We start from the raw sequence: 18,577 nt of genomic DNA on the forward strand, positions 1-18,577 counted from the left end.
TGTTGAATATTGATAGTATTATCGTGGAAAAAAAACATAAATATATATATATATATATTGGTGTGGCGATTTTATTTTCTCACAGCCTAATAGCGACGTCCACGTCTCTTATTAACAAAATGTGTTTTTTGTTTTGATCTCTAAGAGACCTTGACCTTCTCACGGCGTCGCTCATAATCACCAGCAGGACGTCTGGGACGACGACGAGCTTCAAACGTCTCGACACAATAAGAAACTCGTCTTAACGCGACGCCGGCAGAAGCTCTTCATCATCTGTTACCGGCTCTGATCCACTGCGACTCCTGTTCAGGAGACCAATAAAGTCTGCTCGCCTTTTATCGTCCACTGTGTTGTTCCACGACGAGTCCGACGAGTCCGACGAGTCCGAGCTCTTTTAACGTCCGTCAGAAGCGAACGTCGCCACAGATGTTAATAAAGTACAATCGTTTCACATCCTGTTATGTTGCAGTGACTTGGATGATATATTAGGATCAATATTTTCCGCCAGTGGCTGAACCACAGATTAATGGTGAGTCACTAAGATTGACCGTTGATTTAGATGCTGAATCTGGTGTGAGCTTGAGTCTTAAAACTATTTCATACTTTATGCTTTTATTTTGAAGAACCACTTTTTTTTACCTGATTGTTGGAACTTGATTGTTGATCCTGAAAAGTATTCCAGAATCTGAAGGTGCTGCATATTTACACTTGTTTTTCAACCAGAGTTGGACTTTTTTACTATTTTGTACTTTTCTCTCTTAGTTTCAAGTCAATTTTACGTAACATACTTTTTTTAATGCCGTCTATACACTGTTCAGATACTCTTTTAAGTATTTTATTCAACTGCACTTCTTGCTGTTAAAGAACATTTATTTATCTTTTAGTATGTTATCAAAGTAGGTACTTGCTTTATATTTCAAATAAAATATGTTTACAAAATGTATAATAAATATTTATTTACAATTAACATGCAATTATTATGGCGCTTATTCATTTGTGTGTTGCTATTGAACTTCCGGCCGCTAGATGGCAGCAGTCATTATATCCTACACAGTTCAAGGAACGATGAAATTCGGCGAGATGACTGAGGACGAGAGGATACAGTCAGTCCAGCAGCTTTTAAAGCTGATGTTTGGACATATATTGGTTTCAAATCAAATTAAAGTAGTTACAACTTCGTTAAGAGTCATGTGGTCTGTAAATACTACAACACCAGAGTCAAGTACTGGACAATACTACACATATATACTTGTTACTACACTATCACAACACCATAGTCAAGTACTCGACAACACTACACATATATACTTGTTACTACATTATCACAACACCAGAGTCAAGTACTTGACAATACTACACATATATACTTGTTACTACATTATCACAACACCAGAGTCAAGTACTTGACAATACTACACATATATACTTGTTACTACACTATCACAACACCAGAGTCAAGTACTGGACAATACTACACATATATACTTGTTACTACACTATCACAACACCATAGTCAAGTACTCGACAACACTACACATATATACTTGTTACTACATTATCACAACACCAGAGTCAAGTACTTGACAATACTACACATATATACTTGTTACTACATTATCACAACACCAGAGTCAAGTACTTGACAATACTACACATATATACTTGTTACTACACTATCACAACACCATAGTCAAGTTCTCCACAATACTACACATATATACTTGTTACTACATTATCACAACACCAGAGTCAAGTACTTGACAATACTACACATATATACTTGTTACTACACTATCACAACACCAGAGTCAAGTACTGGACAATACTACACATAGAATCATGTGGTCTGCAAATAATTTTTGGCATTTAGTTTTCAACAAATTATCAATTCAGGGACAATTCAGTCATAAAACATCTTAAGGTGGTATTTTAAATGGTGTAGTTGTAGGGTTATTATGTGTTTTAGTACACACAGACTTTAGTAGATCTATAGAAAGAGTCCACTTCAAACCTTGTACAGTTTTACAAAAGTATTAAGTACTTTTAAGGTATAGTTCAAACCTGATGAATATCATTATCATAGAAATATTTTTCTATTTTAATTTCAATTAACTGATGATATTATGCTACTTCAATTAATAGAATTACAATATGCGATATATCTTTATTCGTCACCCTTTAGGGAATCATGTGTTGCTACTTAAACAAAGAACATAAATCACATGTGGTTTAAAGTCACACGTTTTACTAGCGATGAGAACCCGGATCATAATCCTTGTACATGAACCTGTTAGTTCGCTGTTATATCTTTGTTGCAGTTTCACATGTTTAATTGATTTTACTCCAAAGGTCCAACCAAGTCATCTGTACTTCCCACATTATTCTCCCATATAAGCAGTTAGGAAAGAATATCACACGTGGTTAAGTAAGTAAGTTAGTAAGTAACAGTTATTTGTAACTCTTACTTACTAACAAAAGTATAACCAAAGTATATTTGATAAACGTACTTTAGCTCAGGACTTTTCCATCAACACTAGGAAACGATTTAACACACCTTGCACGTATATTAAATATAATATAATAATAAAAAAGGATGACAAAAAAACCCAACAATAACTACATAATAACAATAATAAAAAAGGTGTAACAAAATAAAACAGTAATGGTACATCGTCCTCTGAACACTGTCATCAGTGAGCAGAGAAGCAGATGAAGCACGAATGCTCCTACCATGATGCAACACTAATAGACTCAGGGACTCATTCATCCCTCGGGCTATTAAATTGTACAATTCTGAGTTTGGGGGCAGGAGTGGAGTGAAAGTATCTGGATGTTCTGTTCTATGTTAGTCTTTGTATCCTTTGTCTTTGTTGTTTTTCTTTAACCTATGTTCTTTGTCTTTATCTTTAGACTTAGATTGTGTCATCTTGTTCTTCTTCTTTATGTTCTTCTTCTTATTTTATTTTTTATGTATTATTTTGTATTGTTTATGAAAAATTGCTGGCTATTGGTAAAAAACAATTTCCCGAAGGAGACCTCCTGAGGGATCAATAAAGTTTTACCTTACCTTACCTTACCTTACCTTACATTTAAGTCGTACAACGTTTCTTCGCACCGAACTCGTATTAAACATAAATATATTTCATCGTCGTTCGCATTTTGCCGTCGTAACGTCGGCTCATTATTTCATCCATTCGTGATCTGAAGGAAAAAAGGCGAATCGTTTATTTATGGGACATTTGTTGATGCACTCTTCACTCCGGACCATGTTCTCGGAGGTAGATACTTGAATAATGCATCAGTGTTGTGGCTGATCATATCTCCGGCTCACTCCCCTGAATAATTCTCACAGAAAAAAACCTGCTCCTCTTAGAGATGTGGGTGAGAACGTGGCCGAGATGTGTGGAAGAAGAAGAAGAAGATGCTCAGGAATGCAAGCATTAGAAGAAGAAGAAAAAAAACCCAGGACAAGATAAGTGATCAGAGCTGATAGAATAGGAAGGGACGTATCAGCCCGAAGGCTCGGAGGTGTAGCCTCCTCCTTTTTATCTCCGTTGTATCATCCAGCGTTTTTTTTTTTTTTTTACGCAGCCGCCCGAGGTCGCCCGGCTCCGGAGATGGTGCGCGAAAATAAGTTAAAATAAATAAAGATAATGATTGTTTTTTCACGACTACAGAGAATCATTGGAGAAGAAAAAAAAAGGGGCCTCGAGGTGAAGCTACAAAACAAGGAGAAAATAGCAGAGAGAAAAAAAAAAAAAGGTTTGTTGGAGTTTTTCATATGTTCTGCTGACTGTTGAGGTTCACTTCAGGAGAACACCGGTGCTGTGTCTCGAGTACTTCTCTGAGTGCACTGGTTAGTGTGCGTCAGGATAGTAAGTACTAACTAGTACACAAACGTCAACGTCACGAAGATGGAGCCGTTTAAGGTAGAAAGTGTCCATCGATCCATACTCACTAATTTAGTGTGTATAAAATGTAATCAGGTACTTTCCACTGCAGACAAGGGATCCCTTAAATTAACAATGGTTTCATAAATCTGTGTAAAAACAATAATTCCTGATGAAAACAGATCAATAAGGAACTTTAACTCTATATGTACACATTTTTATTGTTGAAATATTCCATTTTTTTAAATTAAATCATTGAAGAAAGTCCAATTATTCTATGTTTCAACGTAGAAATACATTAAAGAAAAAAGAATTTAATGCTTAAAAATACAGGATTTACAAATACAACAATTATTTAATAAAAACAGTTCATAGTTTAAACATTTAAAACTGTTAAATTCAACCATTCAATCTTCTGACGCCACTTACAGTCAGTACAACTATACTCTAATGAGGTTCACTTCAGGAGAACATTGGTGGTGTTTCTCGAGTCGCATACTTCTCTGAGTGCACTGGTTAGTGTGCGTCAGGATAGTACGTACTAACTAGTACACAAACGTCAATGTCACGAAGATGGAGCCGTTTAAGGTAGAAAGTGTCCATCAATCCATACTCACTAATTTAGTGTGTATAAAATGTTATCAGGTACTTTCCACTGCAGACAAGGGATCCCTTAAATTCACAATGGTTTCATAAATCTGTGTCAAAAGAATAATTCCTGATGAAAACAGATCAATAAGGAACTTTAACTCTATATGTACACATTTTTATTGTTGAAATATTCCAATTTTTTAAATTAAATCATTGAAGAAAGTCCAATTATTCTATGTTTCAACGTAGAAATACGTTAAAGAAAAAAGAATTTAATGCTTAAAAATACAGGATTTACAAATACAACAATTATTTAATAAAAACAATTCATAGTTTAAACATTTAAAACTGTTAAATTCAACCATTCAATCTTCTGACGCCACTTACAGTCATTACAACTATACTCTAATGAGGTTCACTTCAGGAGAACATTGGTGGTGTTTCTCGAGTCGCATACTTCTCTGAGTGCACTGGTTAGTGTGTGTCAGGATAGTACATACTAACTAGTACACAAACGTCAATGTCACGAAGATGGAGCCATTTAGGGTAGAAAGTGTCCATCAATCCATACTCACTAATTTAGTGTGTATAAAATGTTATCAGGTACTTTCCACTGCAGACAAGGGATCCCTTAAATTCACAATGGTTTCATAAATCTGTGTAAAAACAATAATTCCTGATGAAAACAGATCAATAAGGAACTTTAACTCTATATGTACACATTTTTATTGTTGAAATATTCCAATTTTTTTAATTAAATCATTGAAGAAAGTCCAATTATTCTATGTTTCAACGTAGAAATACGTTAAAGAAATTATAATTTAATGCTTAAAAATACAGGATTTACAAATACAACAATTATTTGATAAAAAAATTCATAGTTTAAACATTTAAAACTGTTAAATTCAACCAATTAATCTTCTGACGCCACTTACAGTCATTACAACTATACTCTAATGAGGTTCACTTCAGGAGAACATTGGTGCTGTGTCTCGAGTCGCATACTTCTCTGAGTGCACTGGTTAGTGTGCGTCAGGATAGTACATACTAACTAGTACGCAAACGTCACTAAGATGGAGTCGTTTAATGTAGAAAGTGTCCATCGATCCATACTCAGTTTTGTGTGTGTTTTAGTGACAATTTAGTGCGTATGGAGCACTACGTTTACATTGAGACGCACTTATGCACTTAAAAAGTTTAAGTACGCAAGTATGCGATTTGAGACACAGCTATATATCTTTGTCGTGTTTATCCGTGTTTATTAAAAAAAAAAATTAGACATCATCATTTTTCCTGCTTAATTTGTTAACAGCTAAATTTAATTTAGTATCTTTTCCTAAATATTTATGCAGCTCACACTCACATATGAATAGTCTTGCATGTTTTTTACGCCTCAAGTTTACACTGTTATTATTTGCGGACCTTAGATATGCTAGTAGAATTTCTTGGAGTTTGACAGTTTATCGCACAAAACATATATTCCTTAGACTAAAATACTACTTTCCAACCTTTTATTTTTGGTTCAAATTTGAGCATTTCAAGTGAGAGAGAAATTTGACCCTATTATTGTCCAAATTCTTAGATCTAGTCAATTTTTTAAACTCACAAAAGTGGCCTAAAATAGAACCGGGCCAGAAGGAATGTTCCCCCACCAGGCGGCGGCATTTGGGGGCCTGTAGTGTGGGTAGAAAACTCATAAAAGTGACCTAAATAATCATAAACGGATCTTCTTCTCTCAGGATCTGCTGTTAAAATCTCGTCCCTTGAATCCCAACGAGTGACGATATTAACCTTTTACTGGACAAACTTCTTTTTAGAAGTGACGTGTTCAAATATGATGTCAAAAATAAGTTCTTCGTTGATGATTCTTTATATCTTGCTGCTCATAAATTCGAAGGTCCCTCAACAGACTCGTTTTCTAACTTAAGTTTAACTTTAAGATGCTTTATACTGTGTAGCGATGTCACGTTTCCCTTCCTGGGGCTTTTATTTTGTACAGTCCTTTCTTGTGTTTCCTGTGTTTCGTTGCTCTCTTGACAGTCGGTGAGGGCTGTGCTCGGCAAGTTCCACGGCTGTCGACTATCAGGACCATCAGCGGAGCTACATAAAGAGTCTGATCCTGGTCTGAGTCCATTGCTGTGTCTCAAATCGCATACTTCTCTTAGTATGCTAGAAGTTAGTATGCATCAGTTTAGTGTACGTACTAACTAGTACGCAAATCCTCCACAGATAGTATGTCTCCAATCAAACTCTGCTGCTACACACTAACAGGAAATCACATGACAGCTTCTTCTTCTACTACTATTTAACGATGTTTCAACCAGCTGTAGGAACACTATCGCCACCTGCTGGCAGCACGTTTTGCAACTTTGGAAAAATAAAAAAATATGAGAATCTAAATAATCGCGAGATATTTAAGCTGGTATCAGCACCGAAGACGTGTTTATCCTCCTACTGCTGCTGAAAATACACCTGTAAGTATATGAATATATATGCATTTATATATGACAAAACTTTTGTTTAAAACGTCACTAAGATGGCGGCTGTTTAGTGTGGTTAGTGTCCATCGAACCATACTCAGTTTTGTGGGCGTGTTAGTACGCCAATTTAGTGTGCATGGCGCACTTAATTTCGCATACTAAGAATTGAGACGCACTAACGCACTAAAAATACTAACTTTTAGTACGCTAGTATGCGATTTGAAACACAGCATATGTCAGCTCCTTTTTTTTTTTTAACAATCGGTAAAGTTCTCATTTGCTTACCTAGTGAACCTACTTTGTTATTGGACACTAACCTCCCGACTGTTTTTTCCTGTCAGCGCTTTGTGTTCGTTTGTGAGTTCTGGATTTAATTTTGACCTTTTTGTGTTTTGTAGTGGATCTCGCGCCTTACAGCCACCCTTGCCTCGTTTTTTGGACTCCAAGATCTTGACTGTGATTTTTTTTTGATGCCTTCTTGTGGACGTTTTGTGTATTACATCGTGTTTTGTGTGGTTATTAAACTGTTTTATGTGAACCTCCCACCTGGTAACTTAACCTCCTTCTCTAGGTCATCTTGCTAACTAAACCGTTACAAGGGGAGTACGAAAGAATCGATTAACGCTTAAATCAGGGGTCCCCAAACTTTTTCCTGTGAGGGCCCCATTACTTTTCCATTTTCCGATCGGAACTTGTGTGACGATCTCAGCGGAACCTGATTGTAAAAATGTATTTATTTTCCAAATAATCCATGTGTTATTTAGTGTTCTCTTTTATAATATTGTATCAGTTTATTTAGTGTCTAAACCAGAAGGATGTGTCTCGCCTGCAGTTCATACTAAACTCTGCAGCCAGAATTCTGAGCCGCTCTAGTAGAAGAACTCACATTTCTCCTTCAAACTCTTCACTGGCTGCTCTAGTAGAAGAACTCACATTTCTCCTTCAAACTCTTCACTGGCTGCTCTAGTAGAAGAACTCACATTTCTCCTTCAAACTCTTCACTGGCTGCTCTAGTAGAAGAACTCACATTTCTCCTTCAAACTCTTCACTGGCTGCCAGTTTCTTTCAGGATCATTTTAAAATTCTGGTTCTTACTTTCAGATCTATTCATGGTCAGACCTTCCATCAGTGATCTGATCCAGACTTACAAACAAAATGTATCTTTTAATAAAATTGTAATTTTTTTCACTGTTCTTGACCATTTTGAAACTAATCATGTTTTTTTGTGAAAGTACATCGTGACACTGAAAGTTAAAATGTTATGAGGTACTTTCCACTGCAGACAAGGGATCCCTTAAATTCACAATGGTTTCATGAATCTGTGTAAAAAATACTGATTCCTGATCCCGATAACAACAGATACTATAACAACAATAACAAACTTTAACTCTATACGTACACATTTTAATTGTTTAAATATTCCAATTTTTTTAATTCAATCATTGAAAAAACTCCAATTTTTTTAATTCAATCATTGAAAAAACTCTAATTATTCTATGTTTCAATATAGAAATACATTTACGAAAATATAATTTAATGCTTAAAAATACAGCATTAACAAAAACAACAATTATTTAATAAAAATAATTCATAGTTTAAACATTTAAAACTGTTAAATTCAACAATTGAATCTTCTGACGCCACTTACAGTCATTACAAGTACTTTAATTGTTATATATTTGTTTTTAATGGTATTTAAAAAGCACAAAACCTTCTGAAATCATTGAATATTGTCAACAAGATGCATCTGTTAAATGATGTTTTGATAATGAAAACTATCTTTTAACGACAGAATTGACTCAGAGAAAAATTTGACATGAAGAACAAAACTTTTGGAAAAAAACCTATAAATGAGTTCAAGAGTTTATACTTTTATTTCAAATAGAAAATAAACAAAAAATGTTCTAACAACCACTTGCTGTGACCCAGAATCAAATCCAATCCTGGCCAGAAATGACATTTATTCCTCTGTTCATCAAACCTCTATCATCAGGTACTTTCCACTGCGGGCCGGGGGGGAGGAGGGGGGGGGCCTTCGAAACCATACGAGGATTTATGAATCGCTATAAAAAACAACTACAAACTCACGACGGATCGATGAGGATCTGAAACGACTCCTGATGTCGGTCACGGCTCCTCGGCTTCATGTGGAGGATGTCGGTTCGATTCCACCTCATCATCACCCCCCCCCCCCCCCCCACATCCCTCCCCCTTCCATCATTGTGACCTTTCTGCCTTCATCTCCAGCTGACCTTGGTGTCCCATCCGCCCCCCAACCCTCCTCACCTTGCCCCCCATTCCCAGGCACCCCCTTCCTCCCATCCCTAAGTTCCTCCCTCCCCCCTGGATCTGCCTCCCCCTTTGGATCTGCCTCCCCCCTGGATCTTCCTCCCCCCTGGATCTGCCTCCCCCCCTGGATCTAACCCCCCCCCTGGATCTACCTGCCCCCGTGGATCTTCCTCACCCCTGGATCTGCCTCCCCCTTTGGATCTGCATCCCCCCGTGGATCTTCCTCCCCCCTGGATCTGCCTCCCTCCTGGATCTTCCTCCCCCCTGGATCTTCCTCCCCCCTGGATCTGCCTCCCCCCCTTGGATCTGCCTCCCCCCTGGATCTTCCTCCCCCCTATAGATCTGCCTCCCCCCTGGATCTTCCTCCCCCCATAGATCTGCCTCCCCCCCTGGATCTAGCCCCCCCCGGATCTACCTGCCCCCGTGGATCTTCCTCCCCCTGGATCTGCCTCCCCCTTTGGATCTGCCTCCCCCCTGGATCTTCCTCCCCCCCTGGATCTGCCTCCCCCCCTTGGATCTGCCTCCCCCTGGATCTTCCTCCCCCCTATAGATCTTCCTCCCCCTGGATCTGCCTCCCCCTTTGGATCTGCCTCCCCCCTGGATCTTCCTCCCCCCTGGATCTGCCTCCCCCCCTTGGATCTGCCTCCCCCCTGGATCTTCCTCCCCCCCTGGATCTGCCTCCCCCCCTTGGATCTGCCTCCCCCCTGGATCTTCCTCCCCCCCTGGATCTTCCTCCCCCTGGATCTGCCTCCCCCTTTGGATCTGCCTCCCCCCTGGATCTTCCTCCCCCCTGGATCTGCCTCCCCCCTGGATCTTCCTCCCCCCTGGATCTACCTCCCCCCTGGATCTACCTCCCCCCTTGGATCTGCCTCCCCCCTGGATCTTCCTCCCCCCCTTGGATCTACCTCCCCCCTGGATCTTCCTCCCCCCTGGATCTGCCTCCCCCCTCCGCTCTCTGCAGCTGTACATACTCTGCTTTTTAATTAGTCAGCCTCTCTGGCTCCTCCCCCTTTCCTCCCCCCACACACTCACCCCCACTGCCTTTTGCTTACACGGGCTTGCATGGTGATACCGAGAGGAGGTCATGATGGAGGGATGCGGACAGAGGAGAGGAGGGGAGGAGAGGAAGAGCGGCATCTGAGAGGAGCTCACTCTCGTCCTCCGTCTCCCCCTCCCGTCCATTCACGAGCCGGCGATGGATACAAAGGGTTCCCACGTGAAAGAGGCATAAATCCACGGGAGGAGGAGAAGAAGAAGAAGAGGAGGAAGAAGAAGGGGGGAGAGAGGGAGAGGCAGATGGACTGTACACGGAGGAGAGGAAACAGTGTGAAGCTCGCGGACGCCGAGGAAGAAGAAAAGCAAACATGAGCGCCGGAGGAGAAGCGACGTGAAGGACCGGAGGGAAGAAGAAGAAGAAGAAGAAGAGAGAGACACCACAGAAAAAAAGGGGGGAACACAGAAGGATGTGGTATGTGTGACTCAGTTTTCTACTGACGGAGGATAGTAGAGCGACCCCCCCCCCCTCCATCCATCCCTCCATCCATCCCTCCATCCTTCCCTCAGCATCACCATAGCAATAATCGAGCGGTAAAGATCAGAGCTGAGGACACACCAGTCTTTTTTTTTATTTTTTATTTGATGTATTGTTGTCATCATGCGAGCGCACACGTGCCTGCGTTTGTGTTGATGTCTCCAGGAGTGTGTGCACGGATGGGTCCTCGCTGGAAGGGGGTGTGTTTCCACTTGTGTGTTTGTTTTTGTGTTTGTTTTTGCTGGACGTTTGCTGGACTGCAGGTGTGGGAGTTTCTTCTTCTTCCTCGGAGAGAAACACTGGAGGATTGGCTCGTCAGAGATGGAGCTTCAAGATTCCAGCACTGGCGTGGAATATTTGTCATGAGCAGGACTCTGGTGTGTGTGTGTGTGTGTGTGTGTGTGTGTGTGTGTGTGTGTGTGTGTACGTGGGTGTTTGGCTTCTGGAGCAGGAAGTTGGAGGGGGTGACTGAGTGAAGGGGATTCCATTGGTTCAAAGTGTGTTTAAATGCCAACTATTATTTATTCATGACGATCGTTCGTTCTTGATTTTAGTTTCTCTTGAAATGTGTTTTTAATGTTGATTTTTTTTCCAAGACTTAATATCCGTTCATAAGATCTTCTTTAGTCAAGTTTCAAACTGAAAAAACTTTGTAGGTAATAGTTTTTATTTTATCTGATCATCTTTTTTCTTTATTAGTCAACAACAACAACACTAGTACTAAATGGTTTTTATATTTATACCTAAATTAAGCCTAATTTTATGAAGAAAACAAAAGAAAAATACATGTAACTTTTTCTTTTGATTTTCAAGCAAGTACAATAAGCCACAATATTTTTTTAGTAACTAGTTCTTATTTTTCCTTCCTTAGAAAAGTGAATTTCAGGAGCGAACAATACTCAAGAAAAATATTCTCTCATTAGGAAAATATATTTGATTAGTTTTTTAATTTTCCACTAAACAAAAAAATAGTTGGTTGTTTTTTGTTTTGCTTTTTTTTTTGAATTTCAGGAGCAAAATATAGTTCAATTAAACAAAATCAAATGTTACTTATATTTAAATAAACAAGCAAGCAAACCCCCCCAAACAACAACACTTATTATGAGTAAGTAGATCTTTTCTCCTAAAAATAAACTTGAATACGCAAACATTACTTACAAACAGTTTTAAAAAGCAAACACAATCACATTTATATGAACTTGTGTTTGTGTGTGTGTGTATATATTTATATATATATATATATATATGAGTCCAATATCTAAATAAAAAATAACAAAGGGTACAATATCTTACGGAACGTCCGAAACTAAACCATCAACTCTGGCAACATACTGGGAACAGAACGATTAAAGACAATCTTAGAGGCGACAGGAAGTACAAAGTACCACCACATTAAAAGGGAAAATTAACACGTTTTTTGAACCACCATTTTATTTTTATTTTATTTTACAAATTCAAATATAACATAGAGACTGTTTTTTTTGTAGTTGGCCGTTTATACAGGCGTTGAAAAACTTTCTTGCATCTAGACAGCAGGGCAGCATGAACCTCACAGTTGTACTTTATATAGTGTTCATATGTTCACTTACAGTGTACTTTATATAGTGTTCATATGTTCACTTACAGTGTACTTTATATAGTTTTAATATGTTCACTTAAAGTGCACTTTATATAGTGTTCATATGTTCACTTACAGTGTACTTTATATAGTGTTCATATGTTCACTTACAGTGTACTTTATATAGTGTTCATATGTTCACTTACAGTGTACTTTATATAGTGTTCATATGTTCACTTACAGTGTACTTTATATAGTGTTCATATGTTCACTTACAGTGTACTTTATATAGTGTTAATATGTTCACTTACAGTGTACTTTATATAGTGTTCATATGTTCACTTACAGTGTACTTTATATAGTGTTCATATGTTCACTTACAGTGTACTTTATATAGTGTTAATATGTTCACTTAAAGTGTACTTTATATAGTGTTAATATGTTCACTTAAAGTGTACTTTATATAGTGTTCATATGTTCACTTACAGTTTACTTTATATAGTGTTCATATGTTCACTTACAGTGTACTTTATGTAATGTTCAAATGTTCACTTACAGTGTACTTCATATAGTGTTCATATGTTCACTTACAGTTTACTTTATATAGTGTTCATATGTTCACTTACAGTGTACTTCATATAGTGTTCATATGTTCACTTGCAGTGTACTTTATATAGTGTTCATATGTTCACTTACGGTGTACTTTATATAGTGTTCATATGTTCACTTGCAGTGTACTTTATATAGTGTTCATATGTTCACTTACGGTGTACTTTATATAGTGTTCATATGTTCACTTGCAGTGTACTTTATATAGTGTTCATATGTTCACTTACGGTGTACTTTATATAGTGTTCATATGTTCACTTACAGTGTATTTTATATAGTGTTCATATGTTTACTTACAGTGTACTTTATATAGTGTTCATATGTTCACTTACAGTGTACTTTATATAGTGTTCATATGTTCACTTACAGTTTACTTTATATAGTGTTCATATGTTCACTTACAGTGTACTTCATATAGTGTTCATATGTTCACTTGCAGTGTACTTTATATAGTGTTCATATGTTCACTTACGGTGTACTTTATATAGTGTTCATATGTTCACTTGCAGTGTACTTTATATAGTGTTCATATGTTCACTTACGGTGTACTTTATATAGTGTTCATATGTTCACTTGCAGTGTACTTTATATAGTGTTCATATGTTCACTTACGGTGTACTTTATATAGTGTTCATATGTTCACTTACAGTGTATTTTATATAGTGTTCATATGTTTACTTACAGTGTACTTTATATAGTGTTCATATGTTCACTTACAGTGTTCTTTATATAGTGTTCATATATTCACTTATAGTGTAATTTATATAGTGTTCATAAGTTCACTTACAGTATACTTTATATAGTGTTCATATGTTCACTTACAGTGTACTTTATATAGTGTTCATATGTTCACTTACAGTGTTCTTTATATAGTGTTCATATATTCACTTATAGTGTAATTTATATAGTGTTCATATATTCACTTATAGTGTAATTTATATAGTGTTCATATGTTCACTTACAGTATACTTTATATAGTGTTCATATGTTCACTTACAGTGTTCTTTATATAGTGTTCATATATTCACTTATAGTGTAATTTATATAGTGTTCATAAGTTCACTTACAGTGTACTTTATATAGTGTTCATATGTTCACTTATAGTGTAATTTATATAGTGTTCATAAGTTCACTTACAGTGTACTTTATATAGTGTTCATATGTTAACTTACAGTGTACTTTATACACTTTATATAGTGTTCATATGTTCACTTACAGTGTACTTTATACACTTTATATAGTGTTCATATGTTCAATTACAGTGTACTTTATACACTTTATATAGTGTTCATACGTTCACTTACAGTGTACTTTATACACTTTATATAGTGTTCATATGTTCACTTACAGTGTAATTTATATATTGTGTTCAGTTCTTTATATAGTGTTCATATGTTCACTTACAGTGTACTTTATACACTTTATATAGTGTTCATATGTTCACTTACAGTGTAATTTATATATTGTGTTCAGTTCTTTATATAGTGTTCATATGTTCACTTACAGTGTACTTTATATATTGTGTTCAGTTCTTTATATAGTGTTCATATGTTCACTTACAGTGTACTTTATATATTGTGTTCAGTTCTTTATATAGTGTTCATATGTTCACTTACAGTGTACTTTATATAGTGTTCATATGTTCACTTACAGTGTAATTTATATATTGTGTTCAGTTCTTTATATAGTGTTCATATATTCACTTACAGTGTACTTTATATAGTGTTCATATGTTCACTTACAGTGTACTTTATATAGTGTTCATATGTTCAGTTAAAGCAACTGTCGTGACTCACACAGAGACTTTTCTGGTATTTAATTCTCGTTTTCGCTCCAATATCGACAGATAAATATCATTATCTACGTATAACTGTCTTTACTTTATGATACTTTATGATACTTCATGATACTTTATGATACTTTATGATACTTTAATTCAGTCGAGCGACAAAGTGGAAAAGACGACTCTGGACCAGATGATTTAAACAAGTTGGAATTCAGTCAAACTTTTTTACTTTTGATACGGATTTTAAGAATACATGTTTTTCTGGGATTTAGTTCAGGTGAAAAAAAAGAAGCAAATTTGTATTTAATCTGAACCTAAAAATTATGAAATTAAATTCAAATATTATTGCTTGATATTTTCATTTATGTTCCGATTTATTTTAATATCTAACCGACTTCATTAGATGTTCAAAAAAAGGGAGACAATACACAGTTTAACTCCTTATTTCCTTATTAATAAATGTTGTGTTTAGTTACTTTTAATACTTTTAATCTAATTTTTAATGTAGCTTTAGGGAACTTAACTGACTAATTGTAAATGTTACACAGAAAAAATTAAATCTAAAATGAATCTAATCTCATATTATTAACTTTTAAGATGAAGGTGCTGATTTAAACACACATTGTAATGGTGAGCTGATGCGTGCGTCGCAGCCTACTCCCATCACTGTGTGATTGGATGGATTACATGAGTTTAAATGAGCAAGAAACCATATCATTTTCTATAATTATATAAAAAAGTTCTCATCTGCTTATTATCTTTTATTATAATTTGTTATAGTTTGTTAACATATTTAACGTTTTAAAATACTTTAAAAAAACATCTCATGAAAAAACAAACATATACTCTTGATATCTGCGTATCATGAGTTGATCAAAGTTTTCTCTCGCTGCCGTAAAAGTAAAGATGATGTTGTTGATGCCATTTTTGTAGATTTGCACTTCAGTTTGCATAATGCAGATTCCCAGAATTCCACTGGGATCCTCACAATGGGGAGCGAAGTAAACATATTTTGTACCAGCAAAGTAAAGAGTTTCACATAATGATGTAGATTTTATGTAACAGCAGCGGAACTGGTGTTATTTCTCAATCCAATGGTTTCATCAAACATGAGCTTTTAAATAAACAAAAACAAAAAACATCCAATGTTCTGAGTTTTTGTTAAAAAGAAGATTCAACTTCTTCTAATTTTAAAGTAAAGAAAACAAAGACACTGGCTTCTATTAAATCATTGTTTTTTTGTTTTGTCTTTTTACCTAAAAAAATCTTTAGGAAAAAACATCCATTACAAAACTACCTTTTACTTCTCTTTTCATTTTCAAGCAAGCATTAAAATAAAATATAATAGATCTTATGTTTTCTCCTAGAAATAAACGTAATTTTGATATGTGAGAAACATTTCTGTCGTACAATTTTTGAGTAAAGTTTAAAAAAACAGCAGCTACATGTCTATATGGACACAAGTGAGTCCAAAAACTTATTAGCAATAACAGTCTAATATAAAATAAATAACAAAGGGAACAATATCTCATGAGTGTTCATCAAATCTGGCAATAACACAATAATATACAATATACAAAACTGTAACAGAGGATCTAAGACAGAAAAGGTCAAAACAGGAAGTGACCAAAGTAAATCTACCAAAATAAAAGGGAAAAATAATACAACAACGTATTAGGGCTGCAATGATCAATTTGTTGAATTATATATATATATATATATATATACAATGTCAAACCATAAACCCACTAAGTCTGTAGGCGATTAAAAAAGTCTCTCAGATGATGAGGAAAAACTTCTACTTTTTGAAAAGTATTTACCAAGTGATGAAATGTGGCTTTTATTTGTTAATTAAAGATGAAAGTTATCAGTACTTCTTGTTTTTTAACTCAAGTTACTTATTTTATTGTATTGAGTTTCTATGGTCATTTTTTTTCCTTTTAAAAATTGCAATACTTTTATACGGTTTTGTATAGTATTATTGTTTTTTTTTTAATTAATTTATGTATAGGTTTGTGTAATAAATAAAAAATAGTGACTATTGTGTGCAATTTATTTTCCAGGAAACACATTTGCAACGATCGGTTTTTCGCATGTTAGGACTCTTAGGATAAAAATCAGTGAATTACTAGATAAAGTTTCTGCTTCTTTATTCTTTATTATTTCATTATTTAAATGATTTCTCTCATGTGAAGATCGTTCACCGTCATCAGGATTCGTTCCGTCGTCCTCCGTTAGCTCGTATGCTAGCTTAACGCTGCCGTTACCTTTGTGGCGTCGAACGCTCGCCGTGAATCTCTGATGACATCAGAGCCGTGATTTCATTTGACTTATTCCAGTAATTCAATCTGTTGTTAAGCATAAGCTTAAGATTCCATCGCGGGGTCGACGCTCTCGTGTCAATCTCTCTCCAGGATCCTTAAGCAGGTTGTTTTTTAATTGAGCTTGTTTTCGAGGACGGACTCGAACCAAAGCTGCTGCTTCACCAGTAGATGATGAAACACATTCTTAAAATTCAAACCTACATCATGATTTAACAGAAGGAAATGAGAAACACTTACACGGACTCAACAGCAGGTGGCGACAAAAACAAAACTGGACAGAGACGATGCGCCTTTCAGTGTTTTATTTCATTTTTTTTTTTTTTTTAACATATATTGGTGAAGCAAAAGTTGAGATTTTTGCATTTTATTTTCTGTGACTTGTTAATGACTGGAGATCAACATGTTTACTTATTTTGTGGTTTTTGCACTTATGATATTTATAATGATTGTGAAATATATATATATATACACACGGTTAAAAAGTCGAGCTCCAGAAATTGCACCTGTCTCTGCTCAAACGATGAATGATGCCCCCTAGTGGCTAGACTAAAGACCTACAGTTATAAGCATGAACTACATGACTTGTTCATTTTGGTAAAATCAAGTCAGTGAAAATACATGTTTAGCTAATACTACTTAAGAATATCACTGGTACCGTTAAGATAACGTGATGGGAACTGACCCGTTGAAATAACGAAAGACGCAAATATCTTGAGACTTAAATATATTAAGAGACATGAACATATCAAGGTATAAATATCACGGGACATCAATACCTTGAGATATGAATATCTCTAAATATTAGTATAACAAGACAACATTATGTATCTCAAGACTAATATCATCCAAGAATGTCAATATATGAAGTTCATCCGAATTAATATCTCGAATTATGAATATCACAAGATACACATATCATGAGATATTAGTGTCACGAGATGCAAATATCTCAAGAAAATAATATCAGGACATAAAAATATATATACAAATATATAAATATCACAAGAAATAAAAATATTATGAAAAACAAATATCTGAAGATATAAATATCATGACAAACAACTGACTCGAGATATTCTCCACCAGATCATCATATACAAAGATGTGAGTACCACCAGAAATTACTATCTCGAGGTATTATTTTTTCAAGATATATATATCAAGAGCTGCGAATATCACAAGAAATGAATGTCACGAGATATTAGTATCACTACATATTCTTATCAAGAGATAAAAAAAATATAACAAGGTAGAAATATCTCAAGACACTATCAGGAGATACAAATATCCTGAGGTATGAATATCATAATATACAAATATCTGAAGATATAAATATCATGAGAAACAAATGACTCGAGATATTCTTCACGAGATCACCTTACCATCAAAAGACGCGAATATCACTAGAAATGAATGTCAAGAAATATTACTACATGTTCTTAACATGTGATAAATATCTCAAGATACTCAATATTTAAAAACATTAATTCATTCACTTCTCGAGCTTTATAAAATAATA

General features: G+C 35.6%; 1 protein-coding gene across 3 annotated transcripts in view; it reads left to right on the plus strand.

Annotated features, from left to right (window-relative positions):
* The first annotated feature begins 10,382 nt into the window (after positions 1-10,382).
* The window catches only part of LOC148079103 (uncharacterized), a 68,186-nt gene continuing 59,991 nt past the window's right edge, over positions 10,383-18,577 (plus strand). For all 3 annotated transcript variants that reach the window (XM_087790569.1, XM_087790571.1, XM_087790570.1), the window contains exon 1: positions 10,383-10,718. The gene's annotated coding sequence lies outside the window, so the exon portion shown is untranslated. The remainder of the gene's footprint in view (positions 10,719-18,577) is intronic.

Source organism: Callionymus lyra, chromosome 5 (genome assembly GCF_982586985.1).
Source record: "Callionymus lyra chromosome 5, fCalLyr1.hap1.1, whole genome shotgun sequence".
NCBI classification, from domain to species: domain Eukaryota; kingdom Metazoa; phylum Chordata; class Actinopteri; order Syngnathiformes; family Callionymidae; genus Callionymus; species Callionymus lyra.